The sequence below is a fragment of the Diuraphis noxia genome, unplaced genomic scaffold, assembly GCF_037042655.1.
Source record: "Diuraphis noxia isolate RWA-SAM2 unplaced genomic scaffold, SU_Dnox_SAM2 contig0003, whole genome shotgun sequence".
NCBI lineage: Eukaryota > Metazoa > Arthropoda > Insecta > Hemiptera > Aphididae > Diuraphis > Diuraphis noxia.
In genome coordinates this window covers 7,687,983-7,708,105 of record NW_028301713.1, presented here as the reverse complement: position 1 = coordinate 7,708,105, position 20,123 = coordinate 7,687,983, and the positions used below count along the sequence as shown (strand labels likewise).

The window sequence follows — 20,123 nt, the reverse complement described above, 5'->3', positions numbered from 1 at the left end:
TTATACAAGAAAAATTTCAATAAAATGTTTATCTCTAAGTAAAAATATGTAAATAGACCCAATAATTTTAATAATGGAGTAAAATATATTCCAACAACTTATCACATTTGATTATTTTAACATAATTTCACATTTTATTTACAGAGAGTGTTGATTTAACAATATTATTAATATGAAAAATTGAAATGACACACACATAGCAGAGTTTCTCTACAAAATAATATAAAAGCAAGAAAAACATTTATTACGTTATTTGAATTTGTTTTTATTGTTAATTGTATTATATCTATACATTTTATTTTCAAATATTTAATTTCTAACGTCGAGACAATAAACCTATAAAAGTTATTAGAAAATGTGATTTCTTTTATATATTTTTCATAGACAGTAAATACACTCAGATGATTGGACAGGGCAATTTTATTACGATTCTGTAGAGAATATAATTTTATGTTACATAATATACAAAGAAATAATATGACAGTCAGGATCATGCCAATCTCGTATTATTATATATTAGTTTTTAGACTGAATATTTTTAACGAAAAAAAAATGTAAAATAATTAACTTCAAATGTCTTCTTTGAATTAAGATTTCTATTGAAATAATTCTATAAAAGTATTATAATATAAATCTCGTTTATGTGTTAAATGTTGTCATACAAGATTGCTTATTATATTAAGTCAATCGATTACACCACATTCGTTGTACGATTTAATAACACAATTTGTACCGTACTTAAAATAATGTGTCATAATATGTTATTGTATAAACATAATTAATCGTAGGCAACGTTTCTTGCAGCGTTTTGGGGAAAACGGATCAATTTCCGTATATACAAATATACGATGTTATTTATTAAGTTTTCAGGTAGCTGATACATATGATTTTGTATGTGCGTGTATGTATCATAATAAAGTATATAAAATGAGTATCGTATAGCGTTTCGCGTTCGGCTAATCCAATTCGAATTCAGTGACAAATTTTGACAAATAAACTTTCAGTGTTATTTTATCGAATTAGCATTCCCCTCACTCTCACTAATGGTTTCCGTGTTGGATGGAAAAAAACAACCCCCGAAGGCATAATAACGATTTAATAACGGGAATTTCTCTCGCAGACACATCTGAATGTCCTGCAGAGCTCATTTTTCATAAAACGCGTATGTATGGAGATGTATATGTATATATACATAAAAAAGGAAAACAGCAACAAGGAAAAACACGATCCCATAAACACGGTCCAAAAGTGTTGAATTCATTTTTCAACGTTATTGACGCCTGGCGCCAGTGAACCCGTAATGTGATAAAAACCCTCCGGACGACTGCAGCATGGAACGTACAAATTGTATAAACATTTCCCCGCACCACTTCTCGGTCTATTGTCAATGAAAAGCTGGGGAAAGGACATACGAACGCCGTCGGGAAAGAAGGGTGGTGGATTGGAAGAAAATAGTGAAAAAATAAATAAATATAAAGCTTAGGAGCCATAACTCAACAAGGCCGATTTTTATTGAGGAATGTTACAAAAAGCACATTTGGTGTATGCGTGTGTATAAAATATATGTATGTATATTATATACATACACATGAGAAAGAGTCTGAGAAAGAAACACAGAGATATGGCAAAACGGCTGGATACTAAACCGATGGACAAACAACAAAATACACGCGAACTATATGTGGGTTTTGTGGATCTCCGTATAACCAGAGGGGTTTTCGCCGTACGCGCACACACAAAATATATAACGACCGAACAGGCTGCAGTAAAAAAAAAAAATGATATTTTATTTCAGTTATAGCAAAACATTATTGTATTGGAATGCGTTCTTTGGAATTGTTGGAGCCGGATCGTATAAACGTAAGTGCAGGCATTCATGTACTGTCTGCGTCGAGTGGACTTTAGGTCAAATAAGTACCCAAAAAGTATTTCTTAATCGAATTATGTTTTATAACAACTATGTAAGTACTCACATAGAAGGCACTTAAGTAAAATCCACAAACATCTGTGAACAAAACGAGAATAAAACTGAATAAAAAGAATTTTATTTCGACTGGTACATTGATTAAAAGAAATAAATTCATTTCGGTTGTCAAAAGTTAAAAACCAACGCGTATTTGAAAAAGAAAACTGAAAAATGTTTAGTAAACATATATTATTATAAAAACTGTTTAAACGAGTCAAGTGAAAGTTTAATTCATCCCGTTCTCCCTACAATAGTTGAAATTCAAAAATAGTACTGACTCTCAGGATCTGGATAAATAAATTATTGTTTGTTTTTTATTATATACAATGAAAATATGTTTAAAAAATTACTTTTTATTTCAATCCAAAATGAAAAATCCAAAGTAACTAACTTAAAATTTGTATACCTACATGATACACAAACCAAGCATGCTTATTCCAATTTTTTATTTAATAATATTAAATGTATTCAAATTATAATTTTTGGAATTATTAAATGTACCTAAAGACTGTTTTATAACTAATACGATTTTTGTATTACTTAAGAGCTTAAAGAGTGTCTTGTGGCAATACAAATTTGTGTTTATCATAAGAGCCTCTTCTGTTTACTGTATAAAGGATAATTTTTTTGAAAATGTTGATGTAAGTAATTCAAAAATGGTTTAGATATCTTTAAAATATAATATACTATTGGAATTAGTAATTATTATACTTGGACCACTTTTACAAATTATTAATTTTGGTTTTAGCAAACTGGTGAATTGTATTTAATCGGCCTTATATAAAAACTACTCATACGAATTTTGATTCTAATTTAGGTACATCAGAATTGTCATAAATGGTATCCATCAAATATTTTTAATTGGAAATGTAGTTCTCATTTGAGAAACAGAAAATTGTATCTCACAGGACATTCCTTAATTAGTAAAAATATCTCAATAATTTGAAAGCATGGTCTTTAATATATTATTATAGAGATTTAAAAGTCCCAAAAATCAGATTTTAAACAACTGTATTGTTAAAGAAAGAATTGTGAAAATGCTTGATAAATCACTCTTTATTTAAAAAAAATAATGATTATAATATAATATTATTATACTATTAAAATTTATAGTATATATATACATTATACTTAACAATTTGAATTAAGGGCTAAGTTTATATGTTTTACATCATGGTTTTTTTTTTAAGATTCTGCACTAATCGATGAATGTATTGATTTTACAACGAAGTATGTTTTTATTATGCTGTAAGGCAATAAGATTTAAGCCACTTAAGAAGTTATATAAAATGCTACAACGTTTGACTTTGAGACTGTTTTTTGGTAGAAAAATTAGTCTATTTAATGTTTGGAGAGAGGAGGTCAAAAGCGGAAAACTATCAGTATATAATAAATGGTAAATAACCTAACAAAAATCAATAAAAAATGAGAATATAGATATTATACAAGTCGTAATATTAGTTTTCTTTTGTAATTCAAAATAGAATTCCAGAAGGAATCATTGAGGATTGAATATTAATTATTAATATACTAATTCATTTCACTAAATAATTTACCAAATTCATTACACATTTTTTAGATAATATCATAATCTAATTTTCAAATATTTTGTATATTTTTCAAGTGTTTATATAAAGCATAGTAATATATTTTTTAATATCTATTATTTTTATTAATCTTGATAAAAACAATATTTTGGTTAACAAGTTTTAAATTATAGCGATTTAAAAATATAAACATAAATACATATTTTATTTACCGGCATCAGAGATTTAAATTAAGACAAAATGCGAAAATGCGTCAAAAACACGTAATAACTATTTCATACAATTGTAAGGCTCAAAATACATTATCTAAAACTTGAAAATGCAGTTTAAGGTTTTAATGATTAATCTTAAAGCCGCCAGTAAACATTAAAGTCCGTAGGCTCCTAGAAAGGTATTTACTTATAAGTTACAATAAATAAATATTTTATGAATAATTATTACATCTATTACAATAATAAATGCGATTATTTTGTCAAAAATTAGTTTAAGTAACACCTAAATTTAACTAAAAATAGTTAAGCATATCGTAGTAATCTATACATTATAAAATATTCTTAGAAATTGTGTCAAACACGCCTTATTTTTTTCGGAATCATTTTTCGTATGCAATGGTTTGTCAATGACGAGTTTTACTCAAAACCTGGTATATAAAAGACTAACAGAAACGGTTGAATAATATAATACGCATACATCATAAGTATATGTATAGCATAATAATACTGCCAAGCGATTGGAAATTACTTAAAGACTATGCTTATAAAGTATTCCAGTTTAAAAATAAAAATAAGTTTATTTTCTAGAAAATAAATCATTGAAAATTTTTTACTCGGCTAAATATGCAAATTTCAACATGCTAACAATGTGCAAAGTATTTCAGGTTAAATTTTAATTGTTTAATAATAAATATTATTTTTTTAAATAAATTAACGGGCTCAAGGATAGGCAATATAGCTACATACATGTATTGGTGTTAAAATTATAAAAACTCTTAAACAAAAATACGATTTTTGGTGAATAATTGAGTCTATAGTTTTATAAAATCAATATAATATAAGTACCTAATCATAAGTAACTTTTTTAGTTTTCAATTTATTGTTATTTACTAAAACCAATTTTTGCCCCAATTTTCTTTAGATGACAAATTTTTCATTCCAAAAAATAGTAATAAAAGAATAGAATACAAAATGAGTAGATAAAAGTAATACGAACAAATAGCAAGAAGTAACATATACCTACCTACCTTACTTAATATTGGTCCAGGAGACTTAATGTTTATCTACCTAAACGGATGTTTTATAAAAAACACTGAAATCTTATATTAGACGTAGTAAAATTATATAATGTTATATAAATATTTTTTGTAGTTGTTTTTACGAATGTGCAACAACTGAAGTGTCTTTATGGTAAATACGAGTTTTTCAAAAAATATATTTTTATTACGTAAAAGAGTAATATTATATTAGAGGTACATCAGTTTAATATTCTATATATTTACATTTTAACTGTTTACACATTTAAAATTTGTTAAAAGGATATTAATTGTTATAGTCGATTGTAATAATAAGCAATGTTTAATGTATATAATGAATTATGATCAACCCGAAAATGCACACACAATATAAATATTATTAAATAATATAAATACATAGTACATATATTCATATTGTACTCGGAATCTGGAATTGCTGAGATACGATTTCGAATGAATAACCACCTGTGAATTTCGAAACAACCGTAAATTTCCCTGCTGCGTCATTCCCTCGCTTTCCTTTCAATTAATGGGAGTTACAACCCGACTACTGTTAACTGTTAACAACTTTTTGCGCATAATTATTATAATAGTAATAATAATATAAGACCGTTAATTAAACACTTTTTAGCTCTTCGCTGCAGTCTATTAAATCATAACAACTCTATAAAGCGACATTTCCGCATCTATCGTACACTCATAATACCTATAGTAATAATAATAATAATAACAACAATGATAATATCGTAAAATCTTTTAATTTACTGGTTTAAGACGATAATTCACTCGTTATTAAGTGTAAACGTGTATTCACAAGGTTTATATTTTTGGTCGACCAATTAATTAATCCAATAGCTTTTAAACAGAATAATATATTCTTTATTAATTCAAATCGTTTAATCTACATATACAACAGGTATTTTATTTTTATCACGGAACGAACAATACTTATTTCACCTACTACACAATTATCCTACCTAATATTTTTTCCGAAGTTCAGTGTTTTTACAACGCTGAAAATAATTTAAGCTTAACTAAAAATACGAACAGTAAAATAATATACATATAGAACTAGTAAGTCAATATTGTCAACGATTTTTAGTTTAATTTAAAAACTCATTCGAACGACTGTATTTTTTCTCAAATTGTTATACGAAAGTTAATTTTTTTAGACAGAGAGATATATTTGACGTATAAAAAAAATGAACATACAGACAAAAATTTGAATAAAAGCTCACGACGATCGACGATGCATCCAAAATGATTAATATCCTACAATTTTGGGGAGGCGAAATCGTTTTGTGGGCGTTGAACGAAGTGGCAGATAACGGAACGCTGTCTCATTTAAACGTTTAGTCCGGAATTAGCGATCTGTGATCGCTTTCAAATTTAATGCTACACATCCGTCAACTGTATCTCGTTCGTCCGGTTTCCTAATTATTATTATTATTATTATTTTTATTTTTTTATTCACTCATTTAAATAAGGGATAACTGACAGATATGATTTATGATACCTAAAATTATTCACAAAACATTTCTCAGCAATTTTCAACAAAAGTGAGAACGAATAAGTGTCAACCGGCATCTTCATCCGGTAAAAGTACTAAAACGCGATTATTATTTGAATGTGTTTCAAATTATTTAGAGTTTAACCGTTTCATAACTACTTAAACATTGAACAATGTATGTTTATTAGTGGATTAAGAAAACTTTTTTTACCAACAACAATAATTTGATTAATTTGAAATATTCTTATAGTATAACGTAAGTACACATATCTCAAAGAATGTCTATCATTTTTGATTAATCACTTTGATCACTTTATCAGCATATTGTTTAAACACCTATATTGTGTTTATATTATTATTATTATTTTAGAACAGTACCTATCTAATTATAAATCTTTATCGGTGACTAGTTCTTTGCAATTTAAAATTTGACCCCTGAATTTTGTTCTACAATTTAATTCATAATCTATTAATCATACTAATGGTTTATTAATGGTAACTATTTAGGGTTCTACTGAGAGAAACAGACGAGGGTAATCTAAAAATATGCAATGCGCATCCCTTACCATTTCAGAATAATTTCAAACTTTAAATCATGGTAAAAAAAAAATTGCATTTATATTGGTATAATATATATGATTAATGTTTCCGAAAAAATAAATAAACCAAATATATCTCAGACTAAGGCTTGTTTAATATTTTACTGATTAATATCCATAGTATTATTTGCATCGTATAAAATAATATCATGAAGCTGTATTTTGATATTAATAATAATTCAAATTTAAGACTATAGAATATTTAAAATAGATTAACCGAGTTATTTTAGCAGCTGGTGATGAGAAATGGGCAAATAAAAAATAAACATATTTATATTTGCAATGAATATAGTTGCATAATGGCCGGTTAATAATGCTAATATCATTGGTGTAATTAACGCGAAATTACTCTTTAACATTTTAAAATTGCACAGTGTAAGGATATTTTGGCTGGTACACACCCTGGACCACACGCGATGTGCCTACCCACCCATACCGAGTGGTGAGACGAGGACGATTAAAACGATGAGCAACAACGTTTTATATCGGATGCATATTAAACGATGTTATTTAACGTAAACAAACTGAATTCAATAGGAACTGATAGAAAACGACCTTTTTCGAAACTATCCACAATGCTTTTATGAAACACGATCACCATTATTTACTCTTCACCGCCAATCATATCCCAGAGTTTTTATCTCTGTCTCCGTCTTTTGTTTTCGTCTGTCTCTGTTTAACACTCCTGCTCCTAACTTTCCATCTATCTATCCGTGGCGCGCACACACATATATGTATACCTTTCTCTCTCTGTCGCGTTTTCTGACCAACGAAATCGCTCAATATTGTTGTACGTCGTATTCACAAGTATACACGCTCATGCGCGTAAATACACACATATTTATATATATCTAACCTACAATAGAGTCCGAGGAAACAAGAAACCGCACCGATAACGGAAGTCGAACTACGATACGGTGTGTGCGCTTTTTCTCTTTTCTTGAGCCCCGGTCGTCGTCATCGGGTTGAAACTATTAGTGCCTTCGTTGTCACCGCCTAGCGAGTAGTATTATCTCCGCCTTGAGTGTATATTAGACGAAAAGCAGTCGCGTGCGTGTCCGCTGCTGCAGTGCCCCCAACGTGGCGTGGTATATCTGTTTGCGAGAAGACACGCAACAAAAACCCTCAACTGGCCCGCTGCCAGATCGCTGGCGCTATGGCGGTGTACGGCAAATACACGTTTAACTAAGTATGTCCGACGACCGTCTACACAACTTAAACCGAAAACCTAGCATTTGGACGTAGCAAATAGATAATATAATGTAGGTACTGAAGACTCGGAACACGGTGGTGGACGTGATAAACACAACTTGATTGTGATATTAATGGTAGGGGCGAATAGGTGGATGTATTGGTGAGGATGAAGAGGGGATCTTTATAATAATATGATAGAAGTATATATAATTCACCGTAGCATCCACGTGAAATAGTCATGATTTCAGAGATAAACTATGTACCAATGTTTTAATTTTTCTCCTATAAGTACCTATAGTAGTATTTCGTGATGTAATTTAATGAAATTCGTCATATTAGAAGATTTGCGAAAAAAAATAAACCCTATTTCAATGGAAAAGATTCACAAGTTAAATGTTATACAGCTTCAAATAATTACATATACATTTTGTATAAACTATAGAGTTATATACATTATTTCTAAACACTTATATTACGTTTGTTAAACTTTTGACTGACAGATGGTTTTCTACGCGCAGTATTAGGTTTCAAACTGTTATTGATCGGTTCAAGTAATGTAATTATTTATCTTGTACAAAAATAACAAAGCAAAACCTTTTTATTTATTAATTTTCTGCTAAAACTTAAGGCTTCATACGAGTCACGAGGATATCATTTTACAGGGAGCTGTGAGAAATATACATACCAGCTGTTGCAAAGCAGTGATATAACGAAAATAGGAAGGTTTGACTAAAAATCAAGCTATTATTTATAATTTCAAAACTTTATTTACCTAATATCGTAAATCATATTAAAAGTTGATACAAATATTATCAAATTTTAATAAATATTTTTTTAAATTATAAATTCAATAGTATTATAGCAGATTACTGATTATTAAAATATTTTGAGCATTGATTTTGGAAAAATGGAAAATTGTTAATTTTAACATCTTGTCTGTGTGTAACTTTATGAAAGGATAAAATATTCAATCAATTTTTAGAAAATTGGAAAAGTTTTTTCTTCTTTTGTATGGTAATAATGAGACTTGTTAGCTATCTACCACTCTGATAGAATATTAGCATGAGAGCAGTGAGAGCACATTCATTAGAATTTGGTAGAATATTGTTAAATTTAAATATAACTATAATAGAGTAAGAACTCGAAATACGAATTAATATAGTTTTTTATATTTAAAAATATTTACATTGAAAAATCTAGTTGGCTTCAGCCTGCAGGAAGGTATTACGCTAGGTTATTACCTTTACACTAATATATTAGTGCTATAGCTCTGTTATATACAGTAGGTGTTATGCACACCTCGTCGTTAAGTAGCAAGTTGGTTACTATAAAATATGTGTTGAATTTGAATAAATCATTGTATTCGAAAAACGATTCTGAGCAGTTTTACAGCCCATATATATATAAGTTAATTTTATGTTCATATTGATACAAAAGTAATTAATTTTACTATTAAGAGTACGTAACAGTGGTATTTGTTGTCTCCGTCTTACCAGTGCATAATATAGCAAATTTACGCACTGCGGGTAAGACGGAGACAACAAATACCACTGTTACGTACTCTTAAGATAAGAGGTTATAAATTATCAGTAGATCTAAATATTTTATAGATGTCATTGCGTAGAGTAAAATTTATAATAATACACACATCTCAAAGCCACGCGATATATTCGAATTTTAACAAAAAAGTAAATTTTTTGTTCGTTATTTTTGTTGAAATCTCCAATTTTTTAACATTTTAACTAGGTTTTAAAAAAAAAATATGCATTTGTATTTTTGGAATTTGGATTTCAGTTTAGTTATTTATTAGAAACCTGGTGTTAATAAATCATTTTATTAATATAAATTATTTTATAACCTTAGAAACATCTAATAAAAATAAAAATTTAGCATTTTGTAAATTTTGAATTTCAGAAAAATGTGTGCATATAAGAATTTCTACAAATTTTGTGAAAATGTTAACTTCAAATGATTATGGAAAATGTAATACTTTTGAATTGCCAAAAAAAAAAATGTTGTGTGGGACCATGTTTTATATTTCAAGCATTTTTACTATGTATACGCCTAAACATTTTTTTAACATCACATAAAAAAACCATCAGACTTTAAATATCTGTAAAATATATGTAGCTTAAAACAAATTTATTCAGTTATTTGTTTTCAATTTACTACAAAATAAAATAGATTTTTCCTTCCAATTATTAAGAAAGTACTGGAAATTTTCAATTAGAATTACTATAATTATATTAGATTTGCTTACCTATATCATAAAAATGTTTGGAGTTGAACATTATTCTTTTACAACAAAAAGTGTATTTGTAAATATTGTAGAATCAATACATTTATCACTCCACCCAGAATCTGAAATCATAATATAGTTGGAAGTATTATAGTTTGATGGACTTGATTTTTAAATAGGAAAAATAAGTTTTATACTAAAAAAAATAAACTTAAACACGCAGGTTATCAAATACATTAATAATATTTACACAGGGAGTTATGTACACTAAGTAATAATAATATTATAATATATTATAGAATATGGTACTATACAGATCCAATAAAATGCGCGTCTTGCGTCGCTAAGGTGTAATATTATTATAATAATAATGACGTTATTATACTATAATTATCATAATAATATAGTTATTACGCGGTTTAAAGTATTTCAAATCGTAGTAACGAAACCATAAAAAGCAGGAGGCTGTTCTGCAGTTGAATTCTCGCATAAAACCAGGTTATCATATAGTATTATTGCGCTGTTATAACGCGGCGGCCAAGACAATGCGTGTGACACTTGCAGTCGACTAACGCGCGACTTCTATAATATACGCACACATCTGCAGCTGTATTGTTAATAAAAGCGAACCCTCGCTCGCCGTAAAGTTTCGAAACTTACCGAAACACTCGATAACGTCGACGGCGTTGAAAAATAACAATGGTTATTATACGCCGTGGTGATATTAATAAATCACAATGATTTTTTTGATTTTTTTTTTTTTGTATAAAAACGCATAACCTCTACTTCACTTTAATGATTCGAATTAATGCATTTTCGAGTGTATAAAATATAATAATAACGCGTACACGGGTTATATATTATTATGGTGTAGTATGTCGGTTTTATATACATATATAATATGTATACGACTTCAAAAAGGGCAGTTATTCCATTGTCCAAAACACGCGTTTAAATTGTTATCAATCGGGTCCTTATAATATTTTTACCACGCCGCAGCCGCACGTTCGGGTCCAGCTTATATTATTGAACTGCAATAGCATTATGGGTACGAATGGTATTATCAATTGTTTTCGGATTAACTACAAATAAATTCAGTACCCGTGCATTCATATATACGTATAATATATCCTAAAACATTATAATGACTACTCTCATTCGCACTGTTTTTTTTTTTGTACAACCCTAACAAATAAAAAAACATAGTACGCACAGTAATTAACCAGATATCTATATTTGGTAACTAACCTATACGCATTTAGGCACGCGAGTCTCTTGCAAAAGACCTGTATTTATTCGTAACTCGTTCCGGCTATTAATGTATAAATAAATAAAAAAGCAAACAACTACAGACAGTATATTATAATACATATTATATATTATTTAAGTGACGGCGGCAGGGGCGGATTGTACAAAACGATCGTTTTGTTGTTCGCGCTCTATAAATTCCCTGCACACTGACAAAACACAAACTACTCACACACAAATACATGTATACTAGTATACCTACACTATACGTAACACACATATAAATATTATAAAGTACATATACATATTATATATATATATGTGTGTGTGTAACGTGTGTGTGTATACGCATTACGCTCTCTCATACTTAGACCCTCTATATTTATTTTTTGTGTATATAGTGGAATCGTCTAGCGTGATTTAGGGTAATTGCACACAGTCTGTCGGTGTGCAGCGAGTTGGTGCGCGCGGCGTGAAGGTAAAAAAGAAATCGAAAAACGTTTGTTTTGGACGATTAATAGGCTCTAAAACTTTTATTCCCAGACGGCCGTAAACCATTGTCAAATATTTGTCGTGCCCATAATAGTTGTACGTCCTATATACTCGCATATACATATATGCGTGCACTGTATATATATATATTATATAAGTACCTATACACTATTTTTGCGTCTACGTCGTTCAATATACGTTAACTATATATATATATCTGTGTGTGTGTGTAATAATAATATGCTCTTGTGTTTTTGTTGTGCTCGCGTATACAACACAGTACGCCACCGCCGCCCACAAAAGCCAGGTGCGCGCGTGTCACGCCAAATGCCACTGCCACTGCAGCGGGCTGCACACCCCTTGCAAACAACACACGACTGAGAAAAAACACGTGCTCGTTTAGCAGCATGTCTCGTTTAAGTCGATGACGGAGAGAGAGTGAGAGAGAGGAATAACGAACCCCCCCGACGAACGTATAATATATTGTATTTATGTGTATGTACAAATATAATATATATAGGTGGCACTACACGCGCATAAAGTGTTTAATACCCGCGTGTTTATTATTAATGTTGGTAAGAGTAGAGACATTGTCGGTTTGCAGGATGAGCCGCGAGAGATTTGATCTTCAATCAAAGTCGTCGTTTGTTCTAAATTTGGAAACAACGAAAAATGTGCACCGTGAACAGAGAACGCTATTCAACGTGACGCTTGGGCAAAGGTGTATCTATACCTATTATTATTATTTTGCGATCGCGTAGAAAAGGGGTCGCCTCCGGTGCACGAGCACTCTGACACCGCTGACGCCGTGAGAGATCCGAACCCATATACTATATAGTATTATATATACACACACGACCCGCAGATTGTCATCTTATTCGGAAATGCCACTCTCATCCGTCACCCACCACACCCATATGTAAAATATAATATATTATAATACAATATGTCATACCAGGACGTTGCAAATCAGACCATGCAAACATGTTTCTACACAATCATATTAGTATTGGTATTAAATATTATAATCCCCTCCTATAATTGGAATTAATTTTGATTTCGTTAATTTAGCATTGTAATTTTGGTCTAAATAAGCTACGTTAAAAAATTTGAAAGTTGTAATTACGATAAACCGTGTTAATATTAACTAGTCAAATGGTAATTTTTACGCAAGAACATATACGTCCCCAAGCACCGCACATTAAACTTATTTACTACAAACTTGAAAGTTGTAATATTTTCCAAAAAAAAAAAAAAAACAAACAAACAAATAATTATTATAGATCAATATCTTAACATTTAAACAATTAGTAAATATTTTTACAAACGATTTGATTTATTACAAGAAAATCAAACACAGGTATACATTAATTATATATATAATATATAAATATTTAATGTGAATGGATAAAGATTTATAAAAACAACTCATAATATTATATCCAACACTTTAAAGTTTAACCGTACTAGCGAATTATAATTATTTATAGGTGAGTTTTATTATTTTTTATGTAGTCTTTGTGCATTCGATATGGTTTTACACGCAAATGGTAATTGTTTTTGACTGTGTACCGCGATGGTTTTATATTTTTCCCCGACTAGGTACGAAAAATCGCCATAACGTCAATATAAGCATGTCAAACTTATAAGATTCAGATTTTATTAACTCATACCCATACGTGTATGATGTAATTATATACAGAAAGTACATATATATTTTCTATAAAACATAAATACAAATAATACAACAATCCTCGTAACACGACGATCATGACGTATTAACATAACATAATATAAACTACATATTTACATAGGTTTGAGTACCAGTGTATGTAATTAAATATAATATTTTACTCTTATAAGGTGGGTTACCACGACACACATCTACGACGTGTACGGGCATAGAAACGCTTTGCTGTGATTGGTTGGTATCCATGGTAAGCTTTTTTACCAGTATACGTTCTTACCACGCAACAAACCACGTTGCCAGGGTGTTGGATCTAGTTCAACAATTTCCTAAACACTGTTGTAAAAAATCGATCTCGATATCACAAAACATGTACCTATACAAAATGATATCGGTTATTATAATAAACAGTTTTATAACTATTTAATCCCCCTCAACCCGTACTACCAATGTTAACAAATATGAAACGTCCGTTCAAGACATTTAGTTTTATAATCGGTGGTACTGTTCATATTAATACATTGGTTTGAATTCAAACCACCAATTTGATTATTTTAAATAATATATTCATATCGAAACAAGAGAACATCGTAAAATAAATTTGGTTATTAAACGGCAATCTCTAATAATGGTAAAATATATATTAAATTACTATTTAACTAATTTACAATTATTTTTTCTAATGGATTATAATACTTAAACGACAATTTATATATACTGATATTATACAATGCTATTCACTATTCAACGTTGGAAATGCGGCGATCATAAAAATTAGTTTCTAATTAATAATTCACTTCATTAAACTTTAAAGTTTCTGCCAAAAGTAATATGACGCCATTGTTTGTAGTCTTGCTGATATATCTTATAGTTTTAAAACTCCTGAAAAATATTATTTTAAGAAATGGTCTAAAGTGGAATATTGCCAAATTATTAGTATTTTATTTTTTAGGGAATATATACAACCGTATTTCTCTTTCACAACCATATGCTGTTGAATAGTCTTTTCAATATTCACTGAACATTTAAAATGTTTTTTATTATTATTGCCATTATTTGAATGACTTTGTATCTACTTCCCGTTACGATCATGGCAGCAGACAATTAAAACTCACACGCTATTGTATTCCGAAACTATATTGATGAAAACAATTCCAATATCATAAAAATATTTTATCATTCTGCAAAGTAGCGTTTTACGATTTAAATTTCAAATATTGTGCTGAAATATTTATAATTGTCTATTTACGTATTTCTGCGATATTTTTTTTCTTAGTTTTAATCGTATTTGTATAAATCTCAGTACTGATTATTTAAATAACAAAAATATACATATACAAGGTGTAATAGATAGAACTGACTTGGAATAACTTTTGTTCATGTATAATAAATTTTTTTTTGTTTTTATTTCTTAGTACTAACTGAAAATAAAAAAAATTTGAATAAATTTAAAATAGCCTATTTCTGAATCTGATTATAAGGACAATTTTGATGGTAAAAAGATTTATCTAAGTCAAGAAGTTTATTTTTTAGAATTTTTTTAAAATTCAATATTTTTTTGATTAAATGAATTTGAAATGCAATAACTTTTATAAAAATATGATTTTTGAGAATTTGCTGACATGAGTATATTTCTTAAATTATTAATTTATCATATAGCACTAATAATTTTTGTCATACGATGAATTAGCAAAGTAATTGCTTTCAAGGTAGCTTCAATAACTCAATAGCCTAGATTATTATTTTAAAAAATAAAAATATTATAAATTATAATTGATGCTATGAATTAAAATATATATATTTCCAAGGTCAAGTTATAATTATCTATATATTTGAGAAATAAAATGGTTTTATTGCTGTTTTTTTTAAATTAGTCTCCAGAGCTTCTAAGAGGTTAGTTGGAGTTCCTAAACTAATATTTTACTAATAAAAATAGATAATTATTGATGAACATTGTATTGTAAATCAGAAGAAATACGAAAAATATCGAAAAAGGTAGTTACATTTCTAGATAAAATTACATTCTATAATAAGCCTTGAGCTAACAACTACCCCTATTATTTATCTGTTCTAAAAAAAAAAAATGAATTTAAAAAAAAACAGGTCTTCTAAATCGACTAGTTATTATTGAGTAAAATCATTATACATATATTTTCCTCACAGCTGCAAGGTTGAGTATTTCTCGAGATTTTTTCATAGGGCAGTATGAGAATAATATGATTGATTACAGCTGATACCGTGGACAATAATTGAACCAAATCGACAATAATACCGTAGAATATTATGCGTACGTGACAGAGTTTTGTTTCATGCGCGTTATGAATTCAAAATCAAAAATGGATTCAGTGTTAATTTTATTTTTTTATTAGAAATAAGTGAACTTTTTTTTTTTTTTTTTTTCTTTATTTGTAATACACAATCTGTACACAATCGGCACAATAAGAGTATGAGCTAAGACAATAAAAAACATGAAATTATGAGCTAAGAAGCCACCCACCGATGACACTTATGTTTTTAAATTATTTGTTTTAACTTAATTATTATTATTATTATTATTAAATATGAAATAAGTGAACTATTTAAAAACATTGATAGGTACGTATAATTAGTGTGATTACATATGCGTACACATGCACGTGTGTATAACATGCATAATATATATTTTAAAGTTTGTGATTTATGACACAGATGCTAATACGAATTAATAATACGATATTGTAGAGACATGCTTATTCAGCTTGAGAAATTAATTAAGGTAACTTAAAACTTTCAATAATCAATCAAGCTCGATGGAAATATGGAATGATTTATTCACACGGCGCGATTACAACGGAAGCAAGTTAAAACAATATAATAAGAAAAATCACATCTACAGATGCAAGCTTAATTTTAAATAGTTCTTTTTATTCTCACTAAATACTATAATATTTTTTATCATTTATTATTAAAATACGCGATCTGTTACGATATTATTTTACAATAAGCGTATGTGGTTGAAGTGACATGGCTTGGGTGACAGGAGATAAGAAGCCGCCCCATTGGAGACACTTAAGGAAGTACCTACTATAATACATATAATAGTTTATATGTTATATGTTATTCATATATAACTATCTTTTAGACGTTATGAGCCTTGAACTATTTATTGAAATTAGTATTATTTAAATAATCGTAAACACGTTTAAAAATCATTGCGCTTAAACTTAATATTTTTATTGTCCATTTATATATTAGGTACTAGCTGAACCCGTGCACTCCGTAGCCCGTTAAAAATCCTACCTCTTATATGGTTAATACTGTGTGTTAAATTAATTTCATGTGATGATGCTTGCAGAATATTTTTATACATATAATGATAGATAGTGGTTAAAATATATTATAATCTTACTGGCGATATTCAATTTCGTATATCATTATGTAATTTTCTTCGTTTTATCAATATAATTTTAACAATTTAAATATTGATTTAATTTAAAATAATTATTAAATTGAATAATATTTAGGCATAGGTATCATTTACTAACTTAACCTATCTTCTGCCCATATGTCTAATAAAATTATGTACCAAATGTTGTCGCAATCGGTCCAGTTGTTTAAGAATGTATATAAGACAAACAGATATATACCTATTTATAGCTATCTATCTATATAGCTGTATCTCTATATCTATGATGTCTTTTTGTCCTTTATTTAAATGCTTTATAATATATGCTTAATTTATACGTTTTTCCAATAATCACGCTTGGATAAATATTGCAATTATAATTATATCAAATTTCGCCGCAATCGGTCCATCAATTGGATCATTTGGAATGCATAAAGGATAAATAGACAGGAATCAATTTTTTTAAATTTTATTTCCATATGAATTTCCCATTAAACAAACTAACGCTTGTGATTTATTAATTTATTAATTCGCTCAACAAATCATGGAATAAGTAATTTTGAGCAACATTTGTAAACACCTTTTGAATGAGTTCAGCTTTTGAATGTGTTAATTGATAAAAACTCTTAGGAAAGGTGATGCAGCCAGTCAGCACATATATAGGAAAATTGCCATTACCTATATCAATGAGTTGTTTAAAGAATATATGTCTCTAGATTGATAATTTTGCTACATGACACGCATATTCTTGCTTAAATGTAATATCTCGAGATGTTTCCACAATTGGAGGACTTTAAATATGCATTCAGTTCATAAGCTAGCGTTGAATGTGGAACCACTGGCAATATTTGGCGAAAATCACTTGGTAATAAAATCATTGCGCGCCGCACCAAATTTGTTTTGGTTGTTCCGTAGATTTTTTAAGGTTCTATCTAAAGCCTCTAAAGATTTTTTATGCGCTATCGCACATTCGCCCCACACTATTAGTTTACATTGCTGCAAAATCTTTGCCATTGCCGAATTGTTGGAAATGTTGCAAGTTAGATTGGTACTTTTCGGTTATCGTACCATTCGTACCCCAAGGGTCGTTCTCGTACCCCATTATATTTATCTCAATATTGTCAAGTTTCATTGCCAAACGAATAAATTAATAATTGCCAAAAATATAATTTATTTTGATAAAATAATATAATATGAAATTATATGAATACAAAGAAATTATAATAAAATATGAATACCAATAAAGTATAATAAAACATCAATACAAAAAAGAATTATAATAAAGTATTAATACCAATACAATATGAATACAAAAAAAATTATTGTAAATAAAAAATATTTTTATGATGGAAGCATTGAGATAAATATAATGGGGTACGATGGCGGAATCGGTAGGTATATCCCGACCGCCGCCGCAGTCGGCCGGCCAACCGTTGGCGGTACGATAACCGAAAAGTACCGTTAAATTTTCATTGCTCAGTATTCAATGGCAATTTTAGAGCTGAATGGGGTCTGTTGTTCGACCGTCTTCAAAAAAAGTTGCTGCAATGCCTGACGATTGAAGAAGCAAGATTTAGAGCAATTTCATTTTTTGAACGAATTGTCACCAATATTAAAGTAGGTAATTAAAAAAGTTTTTCCTGTACCACCAGGAGCGTATAAGAAGTATATCCCTCCATTGTCATTAATTAAATAATTAGTATCCTTAAATTTCGGGTTCTTCTGACTAAGTTTGTCCGCCACCTTATAGGAGGCATATTTAATAAGTCACAAACACATAACCCTTTTATAATTGTATAGAAATGTGTGGCTTTAGATGCACATAGATGCACAGTAAAGAGACGATAACATTTTATCACAAACAATTGACTTATTACCATAGACCAAATGCCAAATAAGTGGTTATAATATGCTTGCGTTATTAGCAACTTTTATTTATTTTATATATCATAATCTATATTATATTTAATTATATATAACCATCACTAATAATAGCCGTCACTATACCAACCATTTATAAATAAAGAAAAATTTCCATCCCAAAAATAAGTTTGGCTGCTCTCGAGAGAACGTCTTGTTTGTTTAAATAGTTGCCATTGACTACCAAAAAATATTATTATTATTTAGCTAATTTTTTGCTGGATAGATTGCGACACTGTCATTTCATCACCACCTCGTCATATTCATCTAACCCGGTAACTTTCTTAAATTTTTCTTGCCCAAAACCTTCTCTGTGATGTGCTCTTTAATTTAAAAAAAATTGCAAGACGATCCAATAAGTAGTTTCGGAGTTTATCCCGAACAAAAAAAAGCGATTTCATTTTATATATATATAGAAGTATAGATATAGATATAAAATATTATGTAATAAATTTAAAATAAATCACTCTGTATATTATGAAAAACCCGAACGATACAATAATATTCTTAAAACGTTTCGGTGAAACGCGTCTTGTATCTATTTCAAAAAGCAGTTAATTTCATTGTTTTGTAAACAAACATAAAAAAAAAAATGAAAGAAACTTATATTTTACTCACGATTTCAATTGAAATCCCTTAGATATTTTTTCTTCTGGGCATTTCGCATTTAATGTGTTTTTTCATGTCGAATATATACATAATTCATTTGAAAGTATGCGATTGCATTATTTTACCGCCGATATTGTTAATTTATTCGACGATTCGAGGTTAGGGCGTGAGGGTATTGGTATACCTACCAAACGCATATAACACCCGTGAAATGAAAATATAATATAATCATCAAAAGAAAAACGCGTACAGTAAGTAGGTATATTATATTCGCCCAGAGAAATATTTCCCATGTGGCCTTTATTATAATTTACTATTATATGATAATAATATATAGTTTTTGTATAGTGGCACTTTAAGTACACGATATATTATAATCGTCAGTATAACGTAATAGTGGCGAACGTTTTTAATCATAAACATTTTTTCGATACCACGCAGGTACCACCTATACATCAAAGCACGGAATAACAATAAT

At 29.0% G+C, this 20,123-nt stretch overlaps 1 long non-coding RNA gene across 1 annotated transcript in view; it reads right to left on the bottom strand.

Moving 5' to 3' along the window:
- The window catches only part of LOC149056650 (uncharacterized), a 50,020-nt gene extending 39,607 nt beyond the window's left edge, over window positions 1-10,413 (bottom strand). Inside the window, exon 1 of the long non-coding RNA XR_016190856.1 lies at window positions 10,326-10,413. This is a non-coding gene — a long non-coding RNA (uncharacterized LOC149056650). The remainder of the gene's footprint in view (window positions 1-10,325) is intronic.
- Window positions 10,414-20,123: the final 9,710 nt, after the last annotated feature.